This window comes from Chlamydotis macqueenii, chromosome 2, assembly GCF_036417535.1.
Source record: "Chlamydotis macqueenii isolate bChlMac1 chromosome 2, bChlMac1.mat, whole genome shotgun sequence".
Classification (NCBI taxonomy): Eukaryota; Metazoa; Chordata; class Aves; order Otidiformes; family Otididae; genus Chlamydotis; species Chlamydotis macqueenii.
Genome location: NC_141557.1, coordinates 154,295,408 through 154,319,711, shown reverse-complemented (window position 1 = coordinate 154,319,711; position 24,304 = coordinate 154,295,408). Strand labels below are relative to the sequence as shown.

Sequence of the window (24,304 nt, the reverse complement as noted above, 5' to 3'; positions counted from 1 at the left end):
GCGGGAGATGTTCCCGTCCATCTGGGGCTGCCCTGGCGCCCAAGGGCAGGGACGCGGCTGGGGTCAGCGGCCAGGGACCCCCGGGCTGGGGCAGAGGGCCCTGCCCCGCTCTCACCCTCACCCCCCGCTCCCCGACCGGCCAGGCCTCCCTCAGGCTGCGGGGCAGGGGCGCCCCACCCGCGGGGGCTGCCCGGAGTGAAGCCGCAGCTCCCCGCGGCGTGGGGTGGGGTAGGGTGGGGTGGGGTGGGACGACCCCGGGCATCGGGGCCGGGCGCGGCCGAGGTGGCGGAGCCGCCTCTCCCTTCCCCCCGCGCCGCTTCCTTTTATAGCGATGCGGCACCGCGCCCGCCGCCCGCCGCCGGCAGCCAACCTGGGGCCGTGACGCCGGGCAAACCCGGAAGGCCGCAGGCTGCGCCCCGCGGGCCGCCCCGCCGCCCAGGTAGGCTGCCCGCGCCCCCCGCCGCGGGCGGAGCGGGGCCGGGCGCGGGGAGGCGGGAACGGGAGCGGGAGCGGGGCGGCTGCCGGCGGGCGCCCGCCTGCCTCGGCGGCTGAGGGGTAGGCGGGGGTGGGCACCTGGGGGGAGCCGAGGGGGAGGCGGGGGCATGCGGGGCCGGGGTAAAGGCTCGCCCCCGCCCCGCTGCCCCGCTGGTTCGGCGCAGGGCGCTCGCCGCCGCCCGGGGCAGCCCGGCCCCTTCCTTCCCGGCCCCTCTGTCTGCAGCGAGGGCGGCGGTGGGATCCCTGTGCCGGCCCGAAGGCCCGAGCCGCCGCCTCAGTTTCCCCCAGGGCGCGGGGGGGCTGCGAGGGCCGCCCGGGGCAGCAGGTGCCGAGGGGGCCTGGCTGGTGTCTGCGAGGGGCGCGGGGGTGGCTGGCGGGGGACAGCAGATCCTGGGGGACCTGGGGACAGGGGTGACAGACCCAGCAAGCGACCGGCGTTGACAGGTTGACACCAGGCAGCAGAGAGCTGGGGCAGTGGGCTTCAGGAGGAAGCCAGGGTTTGGTCCTGCGCCCTGTGTGCGGTGGGTGCTGCTTTTGGGTGCTGCTTATGGCCACCCCGGGCCAGAAGCAGCGGTGACAAGGTTAGCTGGCCGCTCCTTGCGCTGAGCTGAGTGCGGTGCGTTCCACTGTCCCCTGATGCTCGGACAGGTGCCAGGCTAGAGACTTTTCCATCCTCATCGTTCATGCAAATCTTGCACCTGCTGCTGACTGAACATCTGAAAGTTCAGCCCAGCAGCCAGAAATGCACTGGACTGGCCGGCAAGGAGGCGAGCACTTCTGCTTTGTGGGATCCGGTGCCTCCTCGTCTGGGCAGGGACAGTGGTGTCGCTGGGATCGTGACTGCGTGTGAAAACTACCCCTCTCTTAAGCAAGCTGTAGCGTTTCAAAAGGATTAGTGGGGAAATAGAGAGGAGATAGATAGCACAGAGCAACCCCTGAACCGTGGAGATTAACTGGCTGTATGGTTTATAGCAGCGTTACCCTTTTGTCATTTAAAAATGAACTCTTATCCCCAATAAATTAGTCATTCTCTAATATATATAACCCAGAAAGCCATGAGGGGTGTCCTGTTTATTCGGTGTTTGTTAAGTGTGTGACCAAAGCAGTGGAGAGGCCCATTTTTTCATTTAAACAAAACAAACCCCACATCTGCACCCTGAACCGAGAAGTGTTTTGAAAAGATGTGGGATTTTGTTTTGAAAAGGTGTGGGATTTCATCGGAAGTGCAACGTCGTCTTTGTTTCAGTGCTTGACTGAAACCAAGCCTGGCAGCAGGCTGCCACCCGTTTAAGGTCGAGGACGCCGGTACTGCCGCTGCGGGGAGGGGGGAAGCACTCGAGGTGCCTGCATGAGCTCTGAGGGACCCTCCCGGGTGCACACGGGCACCCTGGGTCGTTTTGGTGCTTGACCGGGCACGGAAACGCTGCTCAGGGTCATCTTACCTTAGTGAGAGGCAGCGCTTCGCTGCGTGGGCTCCTGCCGTGTTCCCCGCTTGGCAGGGAGCAGGAGCCTGTACCTGTGGGGCAGCAGGATGCTCTTCAGCTGCCGTTGCAGGTGGCAGTTCCTACCTGCTGCTCTGCTCTTGCTCGCTCCGCGCACTGATCGGACCGAGAGGCCTCGTTAGGGCGTTTTCCGACTGTGGTCGCCACTTGCTTTCCCAGGGCGCACCAGAGGCGGGTGGTGCGGTTTCCTCCATGGCTCAGCAGGAGAAGCACCCCTGGCATGATGGAGTTTCTGAGCAGGTCTGAGGCAGTGCTCTGCACGCAGACGAGGAAGGGCTTGGATCCAGCAGGAAGTCATGCCAACAGGACTTTTACAAACATTTCCAACGGCGTCTAGAGCATCCGTTTCTCTAACAGAGATCGATAATTCAGATTGCTCAGCAAGGAGCATGTGCGATGGATTTTCCATAATCTGCACTGCACAGCACAGCTCAGGCTTGAGGAAAAAATAATCAGGCCTCATTCTATGCCTCTAAATGTAAAACCAGTGAAAGAACCTGATGCGGTGAGGGTAGTGAGCAGCTTAACACCGCCTGTAGAGTGTGGGAGGGCACGGCCACTCTTAACTGCTGGTTATTTTTACTCAAAGGTATCAGAGGATAAATAGCGATTCACACGAATAAGGACTGATGTTTGACCGAGATACTTCCTGTGCTCATTGGAGAAGAACAAGGCCAAATGCGTTTTGAAAGTAAAAGCTTATTTCCTGTGAAAAACTTTTGCTGAAGTGAAGGGCGAGGTTGTTTGAGAGCGGGAGTCAAAGCTGCGGTGATTCAGGCCCAGTCACGCTGGCACCTGGATGGGGCTGGCCGGGCTGGTCCGACGTGGAGTGGAGGGCACCAGCACTGGCCTGCCTAAACCTGCAAATGAGGAACAGGCACAGCATCATGTGCTCCTCTTGCTTCACAGGGAGCCTGCAGACAGCCTCCAGAGCTTGGTTAGAGACTACAGGTTGGTTTGTCTGTGGGTATAAACTGGCCTGCTCTGGCTGACTGAACTCCAGGGGCTCAGCTGAGAGCCAGCCTGGGTCTCCTGGCTGCCCAAGCGAAGTAGATGCAGGAGTGTCATCCCATCATAGGTATCAGCACTGTTTCTGGAAGCTGAAGGTCATTCCTGCAGCGGTCTCTCAAGCCTGACCTAGAAAGGCTTGTCTCTGAGGTTAGCTCAGTCCAAGACCTATCTTCCTATCCATCTGGTTTAGGTTTTCCTTTCGTGCTTACCATGTCTGTGAGCTTGCTTATCTGCTGAATCACTGCCTTCACGCAGAGCTGCAGGGTTCCACCAGGAGCTGGGCCAGGCCCACTGGCTCCAGGTGTCTTTCGCCTGCGGCAGCACCGCTCCGGGGGAGGCTGCAGCTGGGAGCGCCGGGAGCAGAGCGCAGCGCTGACAGGCTGCGGGAATACGGCTGCTGGAGCAGGGATTTCAAATCTGTAGTCAGGCTGTATCTCACGTTGGGTAGAAAGCCCTTTACGCAGTGGCTGCAGTTATTTGGCTTTGTTCTGCGCTGCGCCGTGTAGAGCTGGATATAGCTGGGATTTTCTTTTGGTGCCCGAGTTCTACTACTGTCCTTGCTGGGTACATTTTAAAACTCTTCCTGTCCGTGTACTTTTTTTGTTGGTTTTTGAATACTGCACACATGAATTTATTCCCTTAAGATCTTTCTACACCAGAGATGCTCAAGCTGAGTGTATGTGTGACCTTGAGGCATTAGGTGGGATAATAGGTAGCTTTGGTTTCCATTCCCAGCAGTTTTTTACATGGTGCAGACTGCTTTTCTATCATCAAAAATGCAATTTTTATAAAATGCTGGGTTTGATACCCGCTTTGCGGAAGTGCTGTACAATCTACTCCAGGGTATCTAATGGACCAATGCTTTGTTTCTCAAAGGCTTGCTAGATAGAAGGGGAAAAATACCTAATTTTCTGACTGCAGCAGAAAAATAGGAATTTTATCTGAGTCTCACTAAGGCAGTCTTTGTCTCAGCCGGAATTAGGAAAGCCCCTCCGCATCAGCCTTGTTCCCAATCTGAGGTCAAACCCCATGGCCATAACCCTCTCTATTTAAGAAGAAAATCTAGACACTAGTTGTAATTTGTGCTATGAAAATCTAATCTGTGACCTAATTTGTTGTGATACCATGAAGAACCTGTCAGTAGCAATCACTGTAACCCGTGGCGGGGATGCACTCCCTGCTTTCCAAGAGCACTCGCTCATCGTAGCCTCGGAGGGAGCGATGTCACGCCGAGCGTGTACGTTTGGGCTCCTCTGCTGCCAAATTTGGGGAATCATACACAGGCAGCTCTCAGATCACTTGTGTTCTTTTTGTAAAATGGAAGTGGCACGGGTAGAAGTGGGTGGAAGTGACCCTCTTCTGCAGGCGATCCCTGCGGAACAGGCTGGTTTGAAACGTGTGGGGAGGAAGATGAGGTGCAACCAAAACTGGGCCATTTTCTGTGCGTGTCGTAATAGCTGTTTACCTGTTAATCACTCATTCACCTTGTCCGTGGCAGCGACTTGGATGCAACCAACTCGCCGGGTGAGTGGTTCGAGGAGTGACTTGTCTGCGTAACTTCTCACCAGCCTAAGCCGAGGTTTCATGGGCTGGTTCTCAGAGTTGGCTGGCGTCAGGTACAGCCCCTTTGGGTCAAGTTTGTTGTCCTTTAAGGAAAAAAAAACCAAGATCTTCCATGGTGTGTTGCTGAAACTATAGCACAGCCAATCTTGCTCTGCAAGGCTAGAGAAGGAAGGAAGGTTTTAGAGGTCGGGAATGCACAAATAATAGGGTGAAAAACTGGAAATCCCTGGTCCCTGCACTGCTACATCTGACTGGGAGAAATCTTAACTGAGGAACTATTGCTCTATCAGAAACGGATGGCAGAGCTGGGCTTCCGGTCTGATTGTTCTAGAAATAACAGTTCCTTTTTTCTAAAATATTATCTTTAAAGTGCTTTACTTGGAAGTACTAAATTACAATGTGCAAGGCACACAAGCTATTAATAGACTGCTGCGTTCTGTGTCCGTGCTTCATGAGACATCTTCAGCCCGTTTGGACTTGGACTAGCTGGGTTTTTGGGGTCCAGTAAGACACATGTCCAAAACCAGGTCCTAATCTATGGCCTGATGCTTTCCCTGTCCACCCTCACAGGAGCTGCCTGTGCTGCTGGTAAGGCATTAGCTCTTACACTTTTTATTTTGAGCCTTCTCTTCATTTTCAGTCCTTCTATACGTCTTGTTCCCTAGCATAAATGAGGTGTATGTTAGCACAGAACACATGCATAGCAGTATTTTGTAAACTCGTTGTCCTTTTATCTATGCTGGGCTCTCAGTGCTTGAGTTTCAATGTGTTATTTGTTGATTTTTGTTCACTCCAGGCTTTTCCCTCCACCCACTCACTTCCTCTCACAAATGTTTCCTCACTTCACCGCTTACTTTTTCACACATGTTTCGCCTGCAGCGTTGCCGCCCATTGCGGGCAGGCTCAGCGCTTCATCTGCCGCTCGCCTCTGCGGGAGACGGGCGATGGGTCGGCGCGAGAGGAGCAGGGAGAAGATGCCTGCATGTCTGTGGGCAAAGGTGCAGCTGCGGGGAGCGGGGGTCTGGCTGCAGGTGTATTTTGTAAAATACAAAACCTTGTAAACAGGGTGGAGGGAGGGAAGGTAGAAGAGGGAGGATGGTTAAATGCATGCTCAGGGACAAGGTGTCTGTGTACGCAGGGCACTCAGGGCTGGCACACGTGCGAGGTCCGAGGAAGGTGTTCCAGGCCAGAATGCACCCAGGCCAAAGGCCCTGCTCCCCGCACAGGCAGGCTGATCTACTTCCAAGACTTGTTCTTGGAGGTTAACAGCATGATTTAATGTGCAATTTTTTTCTGTCTCCTTCTTGCTTCTCACAAAGGTTTCCCACCTCCCCTTGGACAACACCAAATTCTCAACCATGGGGGGTGTACCTGGCAGCTTACAACCTTTCAAAAAGAGGGAAAAAAAAACCAAACACCGTGAAGATAGCATGCCTGCAGTTTTAAATTAAGCAAGGGCTAAAATTAGTAAGAACAGGCCTATCTGTGGCTGTGCAAACCAGCAGATAATTAATATTCATCTGATGCGGAGCAAGGCACGCAGAGGTTTGCAGCTTGCACGTCCCTCGCCGTGTCCCACTCGTGTCCTTGCAGTTTCTCTTCCCTGAAGGTCTCGGTCGCTAGTTAGCAGAGAGCTGTACGGGTGCCGCTAACCTTGTGCCAGTACCAATGCTGCTCTCAACGTGAAATGTTATTTCCATGTGAAATGTTAGCAATAGCCAGAGTGTTGTGACTGCACTCTTTTCCTGTCTTTGCTCGGCTGCTGTGAGGAGAGCTTTGGATGCATCGCGCTAAGGTCGCTCGCTGTCAGAGCCCTGGATGTGGCCCGAGTCCCACACTGGGGCCACCCAGTGTTTCCGCGGCGAGATAGGTGCCCCCAAAACACTTGTTCTTGTTTCCTTTCCCCAGCTGTGGTTTACTTTCCTCTGCTGTCATTGTGTTGCTGTCAATGGGGCTGCAGTATAAACCCGTCGCTGAAATAATTCACATCACAAGAATAACTCTAGGTTGGCTTGGTCCATTTTTCATTTTACATCCTGGCATCGTTTTCATTTGCAGCATGACCCATGCAAACAGGTTGGTTTGAGCAAGTTAAAGTGGGCAACCGACTGGTGGTGGGGGGTAGAAATGTGCTGACAGCGATATGAAAAAAGGATCTTAAGTTGGTGAGGAAGGGAGTTGTAGGAGGGGTGGTTGAGGTGTTTGGCCCCACTGGTGGAGGTGACAGTCTTTGGGGGTGGGAGTGATGCGTTTGAGGGAGGGGAGAAGAGCAAGAGACTTTTCTTCTCTCCCCCATCCCCTGGGAACTGCTGGGCTAGGCCCTGCACTCGCTGCTGGAGATAAACTCCTGGGAGTGGATGTTCTCTACCCCTAGCATATCCAGAGGAATTGGAGGTCTCTTGGAAATCAAAACGAAACAATGCCCTAGTGCAGCTTTGAAAAGTTTACTCAAAGGGCTGGCATTACTCCAGTGCAGTTAAACTGATGACCTCCCTTCTGTAACAGTGCAAGAGAGGGGGCTCTGCGGCTCTGGTTTGGCCGTCAGCAGCCAGCGGTGACTGCAGACCTTCACCTGAGGTGGCAAGGCTGGATTCCTGCCCCTCTCACCTTGCTGCCGTCAGAGTGCGCAGGGTGCAAAGGCAGGAGGAGCTGGACTGTGTCTGGCACATTTCTGCCCAGCAGCCTCTGGCTGGGATCGTGCTGGGGAGCTGTTAAGTGCCTGGGCTGCTGCAGGCAAGGGTCAGCGTTGAGGGACCATCCCAAAATGGGGACAGCCATGTGGTTGTTCTCTGGAGGACCGCAGCAGCTCGCAGAGGACCTGGAGTTGGCTTCTTCCCCTGGGCCGTGCCTCCCCTGAGCTGCCCCACGGAAGGACAACCGGAGCCTTTCTCTGTAGGCATCATTCAGCAGTGTGCTCCGGAGGGTGGAAAGCTGCTGCCGTCAGGGCAGAGTTACGTGCTGGATGATTTATATTCCCCCCACAACTCAGTGTCTTGCTAGAGACACAGGGACAGGGAGTAGCGTGATGGGGAGTATCTCTGCAGTCTGCAGACTCCAGGGACAATTTGAGTTTTCGTGGTAGTGGGTCTGGACTAGTCAACAAAGCTGAAAGGGAAAAAATAGGAGCCCCGTTCCCAAGACTTTTCTGCCAGTCCCAGAACTGAGGAGGGCAGATGCTCCTGCCTACAAATCTGAACTCCCTGTGAAGGGGTAGCTGTATGACCAAATATGATCTTCTGTGCATTAGTACGTCTCTCTGGCATCCTGCTTACGTCGAGGCCTTGGGAAATATTTACTGTATGCGGCAGCCTTCTCGTGTTAGTGCGCTCTGGGTATCGCAGATACCCACTGGCAATGGCTTTGCAGCAATCTGTCAAATGAGAGCATTGGTAGGATTCCCCGTGAATGAAGAAGCCATTCACATCTCTATTTAAGGGTCTGGACTGAGTTTCTTTCCCAGGATTACTGCTTTGAAAGGAGATTGTTTGATTTAGAAATGGCTCCAAGTTGTAGAACTTGTGCTAGGACTTCTTGTGCCCAGGATCCACAGCTGATCAGACAGCCTGGTTATTGGCGTTACCATCATTGCATTTATGAGCAAAAATTGCTTTAGGTCCACTCACACCTGCTGTAGGTCTGCTGCTAGCCAGATGTACGCCTGGACATAACGTGAATCACACCACCTCTGAAATAACTGTATTCATTTGAGGTATGATTAAATCTAGGACTTGTAGGTGCTGTTCATACTAAAAAAAAAATAATATTTTAAACTTGCTGAAGTTCTTTTTGGTCTGTCATCTTTTTCTTAAAAATAACCTACTTGATGTGAGAAGCAGTTGGTGGATGTACTCAGAACTCTTGTTCTGCGGGGGAACGCCGCCCCAGTGGAGATTGTGAACCCTTGCGTGTTGTTGCGCAGGGCTCCCAAGAGGTCGTGTAGCTGGTACAGGACCAGTAAATTCTGCCCCCCACAGACTCCTGCAGCACATCAGTCAGTTTGAGGAAGCAAGAGAGGAGAGTAGGGGCGCAGAAGGAAAATACTGTGCTCGAGAGAGCATGTCCTGTAGAAAAGGACTGATCCTGATAACCTTGTGTGCCTGCCGATCCCGCTGGCAGGCTGGAGCGCTTACGCAGAGCCCTTGGTGGGGACCGTCCGATACAAGGGCACCAAAAAGACCACGGCTTATCAGCACGTAGCCCAATGCTGCGAGGGTTTGGAGCTGTTCCTGGGCAGTTATTTTCATAGAGCTGAATATGGTCGTTTGCATATTGCAGAGGGTTTGGGCTTTTCCGCTTCCTCTTCACTCTGTTGGGCACCGCTGTACGTGTGTCTGTGAGGGAAGTCGCGTTCTCAGTCAGCGCCCAAACTGGTGTAACTTCCCCGGCAGGCACTCCTCTCTCCGCCAGCCCTGCTGAGGAAGAGGAAGGGGAAGGGCAGAGGCTGCTCTGCGGGGGGACCTTGGTGAGGAACTTCCCTCGTGTTTGTTCTCCTCTCCTGGTTCCTCATGCATGAGATGATCTGAGTCCTCACGCTCCCCCTGTCATGGGATGTTCACCAGATGGGGTTTCTGCAATCGGGGATGCTCAAGAGGAGCAATGGGCTTCCTGTGAAATCCTCCTGTGAAATAATAACACACGCCCCATCCAGATTACTACTCGCGTATCCGACATGCCCTGGCCTCTCGTCAGCCCTGCTGCTGAGGAGACTTTGAGGGGCAGACAGAAGGTCTTTGCTGCTGGGACAAACCAGGGCCAGCCCCCACCGGGGGCAGGCAGCACGGAGAGCCCATGCCCCTTTTGCTCCCCTCTACTGGGGACTGTCCCACCTGCTGAAGTTCTGGGGGAGAGGAGGAAGGTGAGCCTTGGTTCTGTCCCCAGTGCCCTACCTGCAGCCATGCCAGTGCATCCCAAGCCTTAGTCGAAGCGCAGGTGGTGGTAGTCAACACCCAGTTGAGACTCAACAACTTGTCAAGTTGGTCCTGCTCCAAAGCTGCTCCAGGCCTGCCCTGCCCTCTTCTTCAGGATGGAGCCCAAACTGACGCTGAGGCTTCACTGGGTTTCGTTAAGGTTTGACCTACCAGGAAACTCATTATCTGTAAGGCAGTTGCGGATGTGTCCTAAACATTTGTTCAGATGTTCTTTCGCACAGTGTGCTGAATAATTTCTGAGCTGGAAGAGTGGCCGGAGCCTCTGTCTGGTACCAGGCAAGCTACTCCCTCTTGGTGCATTTTGTTTTGTTCCCTGCACTGTTTTGTTGGGCTCCAGTCCTGCCGTGAATTTCACCGACACCAGTAAAACAGCTCAGCAGGAGCAGGGCTCTTTGGAGATGAAAGCATATCCAGTAGTGCAAAAGACATATTTTTAGAGGTCGCTGAAACTCAGTTCCTCATCTCAAAGCCTCCTTTTCCCCTGGACACTACTATTGCAAGTGCAGTAGGTGAATTCAGGGTCCACCTCCATGAAAGGATGTACCAGTTAAAAGAGAGAACTTTAAAATTTGCCCTTCCTTTCTCTGATGTCACTTTAATCCCTTGGGTGTACAGAGATTAAAAGATATTTGATGAACATATTAAACATTCATTGCACATTTCTCTGCCAGTATCCAGCTGACCTCAAATCCTGAATGAAATGAATTTGCATTTGTTTCTAGAAGTGTCTCGTTTTATGAATCAAAATGTCAACACATTTGCAAATGGTCCCACGTGAGACGTTTGTATCTCTTGGAGTTCAAATTGCTGGATCAATTCCCCATTAATGCTAACTAAGGGTGTTTAAAGGACAAATTCTCTGCCTACTGCAGTGAAAATTTACCCCGAGGTATGACATTTCACCTGCCACCGAGTGCAAGATTGTTGACTATAATGGACTGGAATAGCTAGATTTGCACATACTGGTAACAAAAAGAGGGTGAGCAGTGGATCCCATTACAGAAAACCTTTCCTCCTTTTTTTTTTTCCCTCCTTTTCACCCATCAAAACTTGCATGCTCTTTGCAATTTGTATTAGTGCACTATTCAGAAGCCCCTGCCTGCATTTGGGCACAGTTTAATCATGGACCATATGAGTGGGTAAAGAGAGCCCTGAAGAGCTTCCACTCAAAAAGGCGTGAAGAAATGGGAGCACCAGCGTACGCCTAAGGTCTCACAGCTGAGCAGCAGCCGCAAAGCCTGGCTCCAGCTCCACCGGTTCCTGCGCTGGGCCACAGAGCGATGAGCCCCATCACCTGCTCTTCTGGTTGCAGCTATGCCGCCTGGCAGGGCTTTGCCGCAGCTTGTCTCTGCTCCTCAGCCTGCTCTGTTTTGAGTTAGGAGAAAGGAGGGAGACAGTTGGCAAGCCTCAACCCCCTCCTCCTCAAATGAAATACGAGGGCAACTGGAAGGAGCTATCAGCAAGCTAAAGCAGACGGGATAGCTGCAAATATTTTGAACCCAGGGGCATGGTGAACCTGAGCCTGCGCTAAGGCATGTTTACCCGAGGAAGTGCCAACATAACCTAGGAGAACATACCATTAAATTGCACCATACTGTCCCTCCCTTGCGCTCTCATGGAAACCAGATGCCAGGATGGAAAAGCACCGGGAGCTGAATAAAAAAGCTTCAAGTGTCAGAGAGCCCTGCTCAGCCCTACCTTCTGCTGCAGGCCATCTACGCTTCCCGGCATTCCCTGGTCTCTTGCCAGTTCCCATCAACAGCTGTGGTTTGTGGTTGTAATGCTCAGCATTTGTCTCCTCTTTCTCCTAGCAGACCTGCATCAAAGCTGGATGTGCAGCATGTAGCAGTTTGGGAGTCCCAGCACTCCCAGAACTGGCCACCAAGGGTGAAATCAAATCCTTCTTTGCTCCTTTATCTTCCCCACGGTCTGAGACACCTCACGTGTGGGTTTGTAGTCTTCTAGGCCCTTCTGATAGAGTCTGTGAGGAAAGGTTCTAACAAAGTGCTTTGTAATACATTATTTTGTTTCTTTTAAAGAACAGGGAAGTGCCAGTAGTAAATCTCAAGCTGGATTGCCAGCCCAGAAGCAGCCTACTTACTGCATTTAGCAGATAAAATGTTCTTCATCTGCCATGCTTATTCCCAGTTTCTGTGCCTCTGTATTACTGTTGAGACTGCAGTTTGAATAGGAGCGGCTCCAAGATGGAGGTGTTTGTTAGGAATCCCACTCCTTGTTTCAGGAGGCCCCAGAAGTTCATTAGATGTTTAATAGCTTCCAGTCACTGCTTTGCTGGATGGACCTGAACTAGTGACCGAGAGGGGAAAGGTTCTCTCACACATTTACAAACCCTGAGGCATCTGTTCCCCAGACACAAATTTGTCTAATTTCCCTAAAGCACTGATGACCTGCCCTGAAATGATACTCTCATTCCCTTAGGAAATCCCTTGGGTTGATATCAAGTAGATAGTTGTTTTTGGGTTCTTTCCCAGAGAAAGTGCACTGTATTACTCTGAACCCTACACACAAAATAAATACATCATTGGACTGTAGTGAAGGTCCAAAAAGCTTTATTGAAGTGGAAACAGATTATTAATAATTAAGGTTAGTTCACTGTATTGTTTTTGAGCCAAGTAAAGCTAATAGAGCTTTTATATAGCAGAGATAAAAGTGTAGAATATTGAGACTGAATTGATTGCAACATTTAATGGCAACATAAAAGTCAATTAATGAATTGCAATGGTTAACCCTGCAATAAAGTGAAACATGCAGCTCCCAAGCAATGTATTAAGCATTTTTAAAGATTATAAAAAGCAAACAGACAAAAAACCTCAACCCAAAACCTTTTATTGACTAGTAAATGCTTCTTTTTTTTTTTTTTTTCCTGGGATAGAAACTCATATGACCATATTTTTACTTATTTTATCCTAAAGCTTTGGCTGCAGGTATATATGTGTGTGCTTCTCCCGTAACACCTTTCAGAATTAAATAAAGCCTTTACAATAAGTTGATTGGTCATTAACTGAATTATCTCAGGGCTGCCTGCGATTTCTGAGGGCAGGGAGGGTGGTGGTGCAGAGGGAACAGGCTTTGACAGATGCCTTTGTAAGAAAGGCTCTAAACGAGGGGAGTTCCAAACTGCTCTGTGTTTGAACTGCCCCGTGCTGTTTATTATCTACCCAATTATAGTTTCCTGATTTAAAAGTATATCTTCTATTTCTCTGCAATAACAGAAGAACATAACATTGAGAAGAGAAAACAGAATCATTGGGTGCAAGAGCTGTACTTCTGGAGGATGAGGAAGGTCTTAAAATGTTCTGCATTGACCAAATTAAAGGTTTATTGCACAATAAACCTGCAGCCATTCCTCCTCACCAACAGTCATTATATTGTCATTTTGTCCCTTTGCAGCCTTTCCAAAACCATCCATTTCTCCTGAAACCTTTGTCCAAGCCTCAGTCTGACACGAGGTCTTTTCCTGCACAGCAGTCTCCTACTCTCTGCCTTATTTCATGGTAGCCGTTCAATCTTCCGGTGGGGACACACACCCCCTCTTTGCCATCTGGCCACATTCAGGTCCTCTGAGTGCAGTCCCCTCTGTGCTAAACCCAAGCTTGTCACGCTCATCTGCAAAACCTTTCACAAGCTCAGGGCCAGAGTCTGTCATCCAAACGGTGGTGCGTTATGCCTTAGGACAGAAGTGACCCCATTAAAGCCATTTAGAAGCACGCATACTTAGGACTGTCTCGCTGCCCTTATGTTTCTCTGCTCCCACGTGGTTCCCCAGGCCCTTTCACGGCCCTGCTTAAGTCCTTGAGCAAACCATAGAAATGTAACGTTCTCTACATCCGCCCCTACCATCCCTTTAAAGTAAAATTCAACAAATAAATAATTAGGATTAAAATAATAATGGGAATATAATAGGAGCATGAAGAAGCCAGTACCATTTGCCTTTTCATGGAAGAGAAGAAGATATAATTGAAAAATAAAGAGTCCTACAAACAGTGTAACTCATGAATCCTAATTTCCTCCTTATTTGGGTTCTGTGCACCCTACATTTTCTACTTTCTCACTGCCAAACCTCTGGGCCCTTCCCCACTCCTGGCTCTCTTCTTCTCTCTCGTCTGTCATGTTCCCAGTGCCTCTGCTGCAGTTCCCCTCAGTCTCTGTCTTACATCTTACCAGCTGGGCAAGAGATGAGATGTGCAGGTTGACTGGGCAGTACCTGCATGCTGTTCAGTGTCCAGCATCGTAAACCAGATTTCCAGGGGGAAGCAGGCTCTCTGTCCTGGGACAGGGAGTATCGCTACCACAGGCCAAGGGCTCACCAGCAAGCTGGAGCCAGCTCCGAGCGATCACGCTGGGAAGCATACGGTAGAAGCACAGTACTGCTCCATCTTTTGCACTCAGGTTAGTTGGTTTAGGACTAGCTTGGTGGCTGCTGTTGGACATTGTATTTTGCCACGTGGAGATACCTTGCTGCAATGGTAGAAAACCAGTGTGTACAACTGATATCAGTACTGTGTTTTCCTCTCTTCTTTGGCTTAGGCTGTGAGCTGCTTGGAGCAGGAATTGCGCCAGTGTTTCTGTAAAGCACCATACAAATCTTTCCAACTTAGTTTTTTACATATGAAGTTATTAAGTTTAACAGTATCACTGCAGACTCTTACAAATTATCAGACTGGGAAGTACCACTGACAGGCTACCTGCTCTTCTTGTTTAACATCATACAAGAAGTCCAAGGCAAGAAACATGGTCTAAGCTTCTGCAAGTTACAGCCTAGTACCTCACAAGCAAAGACTATTTTGCTTCTTTCCACTTTTTAGGTTGTTCACTGCCGGAGACAGGAATAGTTTAGAACAAGAAGTATATAACCATATATTTAAAAAAAAACCCACTGGTTTGTGATGCATTCCTGTAGAGGCAGCATGGTAATGGTGGGAAGCTGCTTGTTCCAGTCTGATCATGAACACAATATGCACCTAAGCTCTGGCTCCAGGAACCCACGTGTCTCAAATGGGACTGTATCCAGGTTGGTATAAACAGGCACAGAATGCTTCCCAGCTCATGCGTGGGCTGTATCAGCTAGACATAAAAATAATATCTTTTCATCACTTGGGTAAACTCAGAATAAGTTTAAGTAATTGCAATGTGCGGTGTCAGCTTTACTCCCTTTTCTTGCTAACTGAATGTTAAGCAGCTGCATCTGGTACTAGATTTAGTCCTAGGTGCCGTATTCATGCTCAGGAAAAAGGAAGAGAAAGACGTCTGGTGTGCAGTGTTTCAGATGCTTCAGTTGCTCAGCAAAGGAAGTGTTTAAGTGCATGCCTAAATGCTTTGTTTTATGGCAGCATTCATCTGCACCCAGTCTGTCCCTCACAGTAGGGGGAAAAGTCGAGGCTTACCATTTCCTCTGCTAGCAAACTCTTCTTTGCAGTTAGACAGACTTTGCTTGTGTGAGCAGTAAGGACTCTCTTTCTGTCCTTCTAAGTACCCTGGCTTCTTAAAATGATCACTCTCAAGATTATTTTAATGTCTGATGCTCCTTGGAGCATATTGATGGACTTGCAGGAAGGCAATAATATAATGAGATACAACAGATGACTGTATCATAGAATCATAGAATCATAGAATGGTTAGCGTTGGAAGGGACCTTCAAAGGTCATCTAGTCCAACCCCCTGCAAGGAGCAGGGACATCCCCGACTAGATCAGGTTGCTCAGAGCCTCATCCAGCCTGGCCTTGAACGTTTCCAGGGATGGGGCATCCACCACCTCTCTGGGCAACCTGTGCCAGTGTTCTACAACCCTCATTGTAAAAAGGTAGATACAGTTGGTAAGCCAATACCTAAATCATAGTCTTTTTTCTCTCATTATTCAGTAGCCTTGTACTCAACATCACTTAGATCACAAACGCAGATGAATTTGGTTTATAGTAGTTCAAGTGGATGTTGCAAAACCAGTCCAGGTTTTGATCAGCTAAATAGCTAAATTAAATTCTGCTTTTCAGATGGGAATAAACAGCCAGGTCCTTTGGCTGTTTGGCACTTTGGTCCTTTGGCACTCAAACTAGTGGTGCAAGGACGGAACAGTGACAACAGTGATGCTGCAGCCCCGTGGGGTGCTGAGAGCCCTCAGCTCGTGGTCGTGCCACCGGAGATTGCGGAACACATCCTATGGGATGCAGCACGAGTCCTTGCTCGTGTCTCGCCCCGCGATGCCTAACACTATTGTTCTATGAAGTTCGTGTTTGTTCACTGAATTTTTAAATTGGCCCTTGAGACCGACACTCTCCAGAGCCCTTCCCTGAGGTGCTTTAATTAACTTACCTATTTCCCCACCGAAAGATTGCAACATCCCCTGTGATCTGAAGAGGAAACTGAGCACCACTGCAGCAAAGGAAACAGCTGTGACAAAGTCAAATGGTTTCTTGGCAATGTCCCTTGGCAACACCTAGACACAGCCAAAAATCACTTGTGAGCCAAATGCGATTCTGAGGGATTTGAATAACAAATGAATTAAGCACTTTGGGGGAAAAAAAAAAGGCAATAATTAAAAAATTCCAATGATTACATCACTACAAAGAATGTGATCAAAGTAAAATACCAAACTCATGCTCCTGAGGTAGGCAGAATTCTCAATGAAATCGATGAATATTTGTTTCCATCAGAGCAGCACAATTGTGTTTCCTCAGAAAAACCAAACCAAACAAAAAAAAATGGGTTCTCTTGCAAAGAGTAATGGAACAGTCCAGCCCTCTTAAATATTGCCTTCCCTGTTCTCTGAAACATTGATTCTGTCCATTAACTGGAATGCTATTACGCTGCCGATTGATCTGAAACATTTCGGGAGGAGGTAGGGAAAGAGGCTTGTGAAAAAATTCCAATTCAGATACATGGCTTATTTCCTACCGTGGTTCACTTTTATTTATAAACTGGCTTGACTGAGGGCTAACGGGAGGTCAAGTGTAACGCCTGCCACTCTGCATCGCCCTCCTGATTTGCAGCTCCCCTCTCTTAGTGAAGCCCTTACTTAGAGGCACGAACTGCTACCCAGAGCGGACAAATCCAGTGATGTTGAGGAACTTTGCTGGAGAAAGATGCGTTTCATACAAGCAGAGGTGATGACCCAGCACCTGCTGAAGTGATGGTAGCTTTTCCACTCCGCTGAGCAAAGCTCTGCCGAAAAATGAGGGTATCTCAGGTTTTTCCTCACCTGAGTGCCAGAAATTTAGAAGGGCAGTCTGTGGCCATGACCTCCCGAACTTGACAATGCCAGATTATCTCGATTGCTTAGCAGGCCTCTTCTCTGGCTGCCCAGCTCACCTGTTTGCTAGCAGCACAGGTTTTACCACTGCAATTGCTCAAAGTGCTTCTCAGTGCAATGGTGTCCGTGCGGTGGTTGCTGAAGAAATTCTGCATTTCACAAAATTTAATAAGAGGCTTAAAGATCTCGGTGTCTAATACCGTGTTCTGTTCTTTTCTGTAACAGGCCTACTACTCTAATTTATCTTTCTATTTTCCAGTAGAGATAAAATATGATTAAAATAGCTGCAGTTCCTCTTTCCACCTTCCCTTATGCTTACTGGTCTACAGTCTTCTTTCTAATGCAGGCTTAACACCTGCCATTTTCTCTTTATTCCTCTTTTTGCTTCCCCGTCTCATACGGGTGAGCTGCACTGTTGAGGAAAGGCAGCAAAATGTGAAAACAAAAGAGGTTTACATTGTAAAATCACCATTATCTTTGATCACTGTCCAACAGTGAACCTTGCCGCGTCATTTGACTTAGAGAACTGTTCATTAATGGAGAGCGTGCTGCATCTCTTAGCCGAGGCTCCCCACACGAAGAGACCGTGCTGATCATTTGCAGGGAGCGATTGCATCAACAGATGAGCGAACTCGAAAATAATCTCAGATTTTGTAGTGGCAGAAGAGGAGATGACTGATGTTAATTAGTCACGTGAAGTGACTGGGGCACAGCATGAGGAGATGATAGACTTTCACCAGGTCTGTCAGAGTGAAAAGAATGAACTTCTGAAGCGCCTTGGTTTCCCCACTTGCCACCTAAATATTAAAATGACCTTTTTGGGGCGGGGAGGAAAAGGCACTTTGAGATTGCAAAGTGCCTGTCTCATTGCAAGTATAAAACATTGTAATTGTTTGGCATTACAGTATCTGGAAGCACTTCAGGCATCCTTGTAAGCATCCAGTGATTTGACCTTGGCTTTTTGTTTTGTCTGTGCTTTTCAAAATTTATGTAGATCATTCATATTTTGTTGCAACTGTTTATATTTCTGAAGAGCTACATTTATAGCAGAGGATTTGTAGTATCCAAAATGAAAGCCCTAAAGGACAGCGTAGTGTGAATGTGACTGCCTCTGCAATCCCTGATCTGCGAGCTGTGCACTTGAGAAGGTGGAGAAATCTGGAAGGGGGAAGGCAAAACCTGATGTTAGCTTTATCCGAACTGAAAGGTGCTATGAACCACAACAGTGTAGCAAGCGAGCTCTGCAAAGCCGTCTCTCTTTTCTGTTCTTAAAATTTTGCTGCAAGAAATCCCCTCTCTTTAAAAATTAATCTTTGGATATAGGGGGCTTGCTTTCTATTTTCATCCGAGGTTAGTGGTGTTCTCCCCTCCCCGACAAACAAGATTGTTGTCCCTGCCCAGTACAAGTGGGAGAGGATGCCTCCCTTTCCTCCTTTTGACTTTCTCCCCTAGGCTACCATTAAGCTTAAAAGTAGCCAAAGTACCCTGACTGTGCGTGGCACCTAAGGGTGGGTTTGCTTCTGTGGTTTTACTTACCTGTGTGGCCATCTATATATAAAATAAAGTCATCTTTTGTCACTGGAATATATGCACATGTATACAGTACATACACATCCAATAGTACATTTGGAGTTTAATAATCTTTGCTCTATGAGAAGGCTCTGACCTGTTTTCTTTCCTAAGTGTCAGCTGTACCTACCTGGCAGCAATACTCCCACTGACAAAGCAATCCACAGGCATTTAGCTTCAGGATAGCACTTATGTCCTGTTACCACTCCTTTATTTGGCGATAGTAGCTGGCAAATATAATCTCTAATTTTGTTTTTTATGGCTATCACAGTAATAACCCAGTAAAATAATTTTCTATTCAGAAGGAGCAATTAAAAAAATTAAAAGTGAAGGCAGAACTAATAGAAAATTTGTGAGGTTTTTTTAGTCATGGAACATTTTCCAGAGTGGTCAATAATTTTTTATGCTTCATTTATTACATGGGACGTGGATGTCTTAGTATGCAGCTGCTGTTAAAGCATCGGTGATGCTCTGGGTCTGGGTGTTCTTACTGGTACTCCTGAAAGATGACAGATCCAAATCAAGGGTAAATTTTTGAAAACTCTAAAGAGTAAATATCATTATATTTACCAGTTCCACTAGGAAATTTTTCTTGTCTCACCCCACACCCCAAGCAGTTTATAATGTTATAAGCGTAAAAAATAATTCATCCCTGAGGCTGCCTGTATGGTTTCCTTAGCTCTGTGTAATAGGACAAAGTTCTGCAGTTTAAGAGGTGACAGCTCCCAGATTTGTATTAAGCCCACACAGTAACAAGTCAAATGTAAACTCGGAGCGTGACTCTGCTTCCCTCAAGTTCCGTTCAGTGGGCCCTGGATTGCCTCCTGCCTGGCACATCGACTTTCAGAGGTCTGCGACTTCAGAGAAGTAGATGTAGTAGTGACCTGCCAGCATCTCAGGAAGGAGGGTGCATCGATCTAGAGTTCAAGATTTGTATCCGGTAGTTGCAAAAGATCCTTTCCATAGCAGAAGTGAAAAGTCATGTCAAGCACTGAGTTTTCCCACTTACACAAATCAAGCACAAGCAGAACTGGGACTTCTCTTCTTCTGACATTTTGCCCATAAGCTGCTCCTGTGAAAATCTCATTTCCTATCTTCTTGGATATCTGCCCTGTTTGCTCCAATCTACACTAACGTCTAGGAGCCTCCAAGGCTTGCCTGAGCACTCCCCTTTCCCGACTTAGGTGAAGGCGCAGGCAGTGGGGTGTGAGGTGTACCAGCCTTGGTGTTGCCTGACTGCTACCCAAAACTGAAGTGCAGTGATTTCCTTTGAGTTCATCAAGCAGGTTTTGCAGCTGACTATACTCACAAATGGCTTTCTTTATATCCCAGGATACTCTTTTATCTACAATACTTCAAAGTTTTTCGTGTAGTGAATCCATATATCTTGAATCCTATCACGTTACAAGAGGAGCTGAGTTTATCAGTTTAAGTCAAGATATATACATGTATGAGAAGAAAAAGAAGGTAAATATGTTGACATATAAATAAATCTCTGAGGTTCTTTCCATTTTCATTCTTTCTCAAAGTGGGTTCGGGGGAACTTGGTATTCGCTGATACTTGGCAGTTATCAAACTGGTGTTTGGCTTCAGAAGAGAAAGTAGCAGAAGTGGTTAGACTTTCAGGTGGTTGGTTTGCCTCTTTCAGATTGAATAATCACCTTTGCCAATGATGATGCTCTGCTGTTGGAGGCTGCAAGGAGTTTTGTCTTGGCTGTATCCGTTACGCTGTCCTGCTCGGTCTCCGAACCGCTCCTAGCGCAGGGTGCGTGGCCATGCTGCCGTGACCGCCGGCGAGGCCTTTGCCGTGGGCTCGTCTGGGTGGGTGCTGGAGTGGATCGGGTCCGCAGCCTCACCCAACACGGTGTGAACCATCCCTTGGCTTCAGAGGAACCATCCAACGTGAAGGCCAGATGAGATTTCGTGGGAAAATGTTGAAAATCATTGTCTAGATTCCAGGTTACTTTAAGAAAAAAACAAGCAGAACTTTTTATTTTTCTTTCTCTATGTGTATATGTGTAATTTTACTAAAGAAGCAAGCCCCCAAACAAGGTATTTGTGTTATCCCGCTGCTTTGGCAGATTTATCCACACTGGCAGTGTAAATAGTGCAGGGTGTGTGGTGTCCCAGGGTAACGACGCCAAAATCTGAGAGATACCATACAGGCAAGGAAAACGTGAAACTTCATCCATAGGATGTGTACGCGGCGAGGAAAGGATGTAATTAAACCCAGGAAATGCCCTTAAAATGCATTTTTTGTGTTTGTTAACACATTTTGGATACCATTTACGTTTTGGGGGAGATGGAGCGCAGTACGGCATCAGCCATGAGGGCCGTGGGACGCTCTTCCCGCGTGGAGCTCTGGCAGCGTGGAGCTGAGGGATGCGACTTCCCGCCTTTTTTTTTTTTTTTTGCTCAGATCTTACAACATGATCCACCTGAGAAGAAATTTGTGCTCGATTTCCAGCCAGGAACCCTGCTTTTTGCAAAGAAGGAGCCTTATTTTCTTTGCCATCCTGGCTTTGCCAACTGCAAACATTTAAAACCCCTGAGCCAGGCCTTGAAAAAATAGCAAAATCACACAGCTGGCTTAAGCAACGATCCATAATGTTAAGTTAGTGGCTTTAAGGACTTGCTAGTGGAAGCTGGGGAGACGCCGGGGGTCTCAACCCGGGCGCCGGGGGAAGATGGCTGCCCCCTCCCCGCGCCGCCCGGTGCGCTGGGTTGCGCGGCGGCCCCTTTAAGGAGCTGGACCCACGCGCCGTCTCGTCTGCCCGCCCGCCCGCCCGCCTCTCTTTCGCTCCCCCGCCCCTGCCTGAGACACTGGGAGTCGAAGCAGGTGCATGCGCAGTGCGCTGGCAGCCTGGCGCGCTTGCGCAGTCACCTGCTGGCTGCCCTCCCCCACTCTCCCCCGTCCTCTTCCCCGCCGGTACATCCGGGTCATCGCACGCCCGCCCGCACGGCCGGTCCCCCGCGGTGCCGTGCAGCTCGCTCCCCCTCCCCCTCCTTCCCCCTCCCCCCGGCGCGGGCGGGTCCGGCGCTGTCGCCATCCGCGCCCTCCCCTGCGCGGGGCTCCGGCCACGCCGCTCCTCTCGCTGCCTCCGGCCGAGCGGGGGGAGGCGGCGGCTCCGGCTCCCGCTCCCGCTCCCGTCCATATCGCTGTCTGTGGGGCGGCTCGGTGAGTGTCAGCGGCGTGGAGGGCGGGGGTCCGGGCGGGGCGCCTCTCTTCATCCCCCGCGTTCCCCTCAGCCCTGGCGGCGCGGCCCCGCTCCCGCCGGGCCCGGCCTGCCCCTGCGGGGACGGGGCTCCCCCGCCGCCCCGGCTCCCATCTGTTGCTCTCCCCGCTCCGCGGGCCGAGCCCGCCTGCTCTCCGCAAGTTCTCCGCCGTCCCGCCCCGGCCGCTTCGTCCGCGCTGACGGGGGACGGAGAGGGGGCTGCCCGCCCGCCGGGGCCTCCCGCGTCGGGGCGGTGGGGGAGAAGGGGCGGCCGCTGCCTCCCCCGCCCGGGGGAACCGCGGTATCTGCCGGGGACCTGCCCCGTGCCGAACAACCCTCCTCCGGGCTTCCCCGGCTCTCCGGCGGGGCTCCTTCGCCTGCCGGCGGCGGAGGATCCGGTTCGCTCCCCGCTGCGAGTGCGGGCGGCTCCCCTGGCCACCGCAGCTCGACCGGCTTGTGGCAGCCGCCCGCGGCGGTCGGAGGAGCCGGTCCTGGCCGCCGGCCCTCGGCCGGCCCGGGGTGGTGCGGCCCCCGCTGCCAGCCCGCCCCCCTGGGGTGCAGGTAACGCTTCGGGACGGGGAGAGACGGAGTGACAGCGTTAATGGTTAACGGGGAGGGGGAAACCTCGGCGGGGGGGGGTCACCTGTGGCCAGCCGGGTTGCGGCTAAAACGTGCAGCGAGCTGAGCAGAATGCGGAGATCGGTGAGAATTCACCCTCGTTGGGGTGTATCCTGCAGTTTTGTATGCGGTGGCTGTGATGCTGGGGCTGCAATTCCAGGTGGGGTTAAGGTGAGTTGGGAAGCTGTCACAGGAGGGTGTTGTTTCTAAGCTATTCATTAAATACCTGATAAAATCAAGTTTGAATTGGATTTTAATTCTCTCCTGGGTGATTCAAAAATAAGGACACTTGCAACTGTTCTATTTTGTTACTTCTTAATCTGATACTGTATTTTACATGGTAATAAAATACAAGAAGTTTCTTCACAGAAACGTTTCACATACCAAAGAAATCAAGAGCCTGTGTGCTATGAAGGTTTTTGCAGTGTTTTTTCTTTTTCTGTTCCACTGCGTCAGCGTCCTGGATCCAAATGTCAGTGACAGTATGACAGCTGTCTTTCTGCTGTGATAGTGGAGTCTTACTAACATTTAAAATCTGTCATTCTGAATTTCTGATAATGTAGTATGGAAATGCAAGTGCTGATTAGCATGTATGTTAATTCTCAAACCAGTAAAACATTCTAGATTGATCTAATAATCTATGTTCAAGTAATTGTTGCTGTTTCTTTTGTTAAAAACTGCAGTCTGTTTTGCTCAAACTACCCTCCCTTCCCAAAACAAACAGTTTTCTTTCTTTGTGCGCTGACTAGACTTTAAATATACTTTTAAGTTAACGAGCATTTTCTGTAGGAGGTGGTGGCAGATCGGGCTGTTGGACAGGAGACATTTTGGTGATTAGCCTGAGGTTACTGTTGTGAAGGTTGGAACGTGAATGCAAACTTAGAAGGCTCCACCTGACAAATATCTTTGTTTTGCAAAACATATTTGTATCGCAAGTTAAACAGTAAAATCCTAAAACACGTGAATGCAATACTGCTGTTACATGAAGTAGGAATTTTTTTTTTTTGTCTGGCATACAGAGAGTATATACAGAGCTTCTGAAACGGACGCTTTCAGTAGAAAAGTAGGCAGCTTTTTATCCAAGTCAAACTGTGAGACTTATTTACTGCATGTATTAGCTGTCAGAGAGTAGGGACCATGGAGAGAAGTGATCCCAGAATGTGTTTTAAAAAATCGCCATCAAGAAGTACCGTGTTTGTATGAAAGTAAGGAGTGAATTTGATTCTGTCTGTTACGCAACTTCCATTTGTCGTTAGGTGCTCTAGATTTTCTTCATTGTTTGCAGTTTAGTTGGGGCCACCTGAGGTGAGGGATTGTTGAAGGGATTGCCTTCGGAAATTCTCTGCCTCTTCATATGAAACCTTTTCCTGCAGGAGCCTCACTGACTGTAGAAACGTGATGTTAGCTGGTTCTGTTCTTGCATGCGTAACTGTCTTGTCCCCTTATCTGAGTTTTGCACGAGTCTTAATGTCTGGATAAAGAGAAAAATGAAGCAATTTTTTTTATTGTGTCTTTCAGGAGTTATATATCTTAGCAGAATAACTAATTTTGAAATTAATTGAATGCAATAGCTAAAATAGTTTAGGGACATTATGTGAGGAGCTTGGAATTAATACTGTCAAGAGACAGAAGAGTGGGGAATATTTGTATTGCTAACTACTGAATTATTGAGTAATACAGTAACAGAAATTGGCTCTGTCATTTTGAAAGCATATGTAGGGGCCACTTTAGACTTCTGTAGCCGCTTAAATGCAGTAAACAAATGCAGGTTTTTTTCCCCTCACTGTGTGTCTAGGAGAATAGAGACACACACACAGCCTGCAAGGTGAGGGAATAGATGGAACTAATACATACCCTGTAATAGACACAGGCAAAATTAAAGCCTAGATGCAAGGAGTCAGATTTGGTTTTAAGCAGTCAGGTTTGTGTGTGTTAGTTGTTTGTTTGGGTTTTGGGGGGGGGGGTGTTGGGTTTGGTTTTTTTTTTTTGAGAATTAATAGCACTAGTATAAATTGAGGCTATCACCTTTGCCTGTCCTTCCTGAAAGCTTGCTGTCTTATAATTAGACCAAGAGTTCTAGTCATTGATGTAGGTGGGCTTCAGTTGAGAAGAATAACTCCTGTCTGCTAAGGTAATGTT

General features: G+C 49.3%; 1 protein-coding gene across 4 annotated transcripts in view; it reads left to right on the top strand.

Annotated features, from left to right (window-relative positions):
• Nucleotides 1-416: 416 nt before the first annotated feature.
• CYRIB (CYFIP related Rac1 interactor B) overlaps nt 417-24,304 on the top strand; it is a 99,945-nt gene continuing 76,057 nt past the window's right edge. For 2 of the 4 annotated variants that reach the window (XM_086741270.1, XM_086741272.1), the window contains exon 1: nt 21,279-21,510. The gene's annotated coding sequence lies outside the window, so the exon portion shown is untranslated. Of the gene's footprint in view, nt 440-21,277; nt 21,511-24,304 lie in introns of those variants that run through there. The other 2 variants (XM_086741271.1, XM_086741273.1) reach the window with 2 other exon arrangements.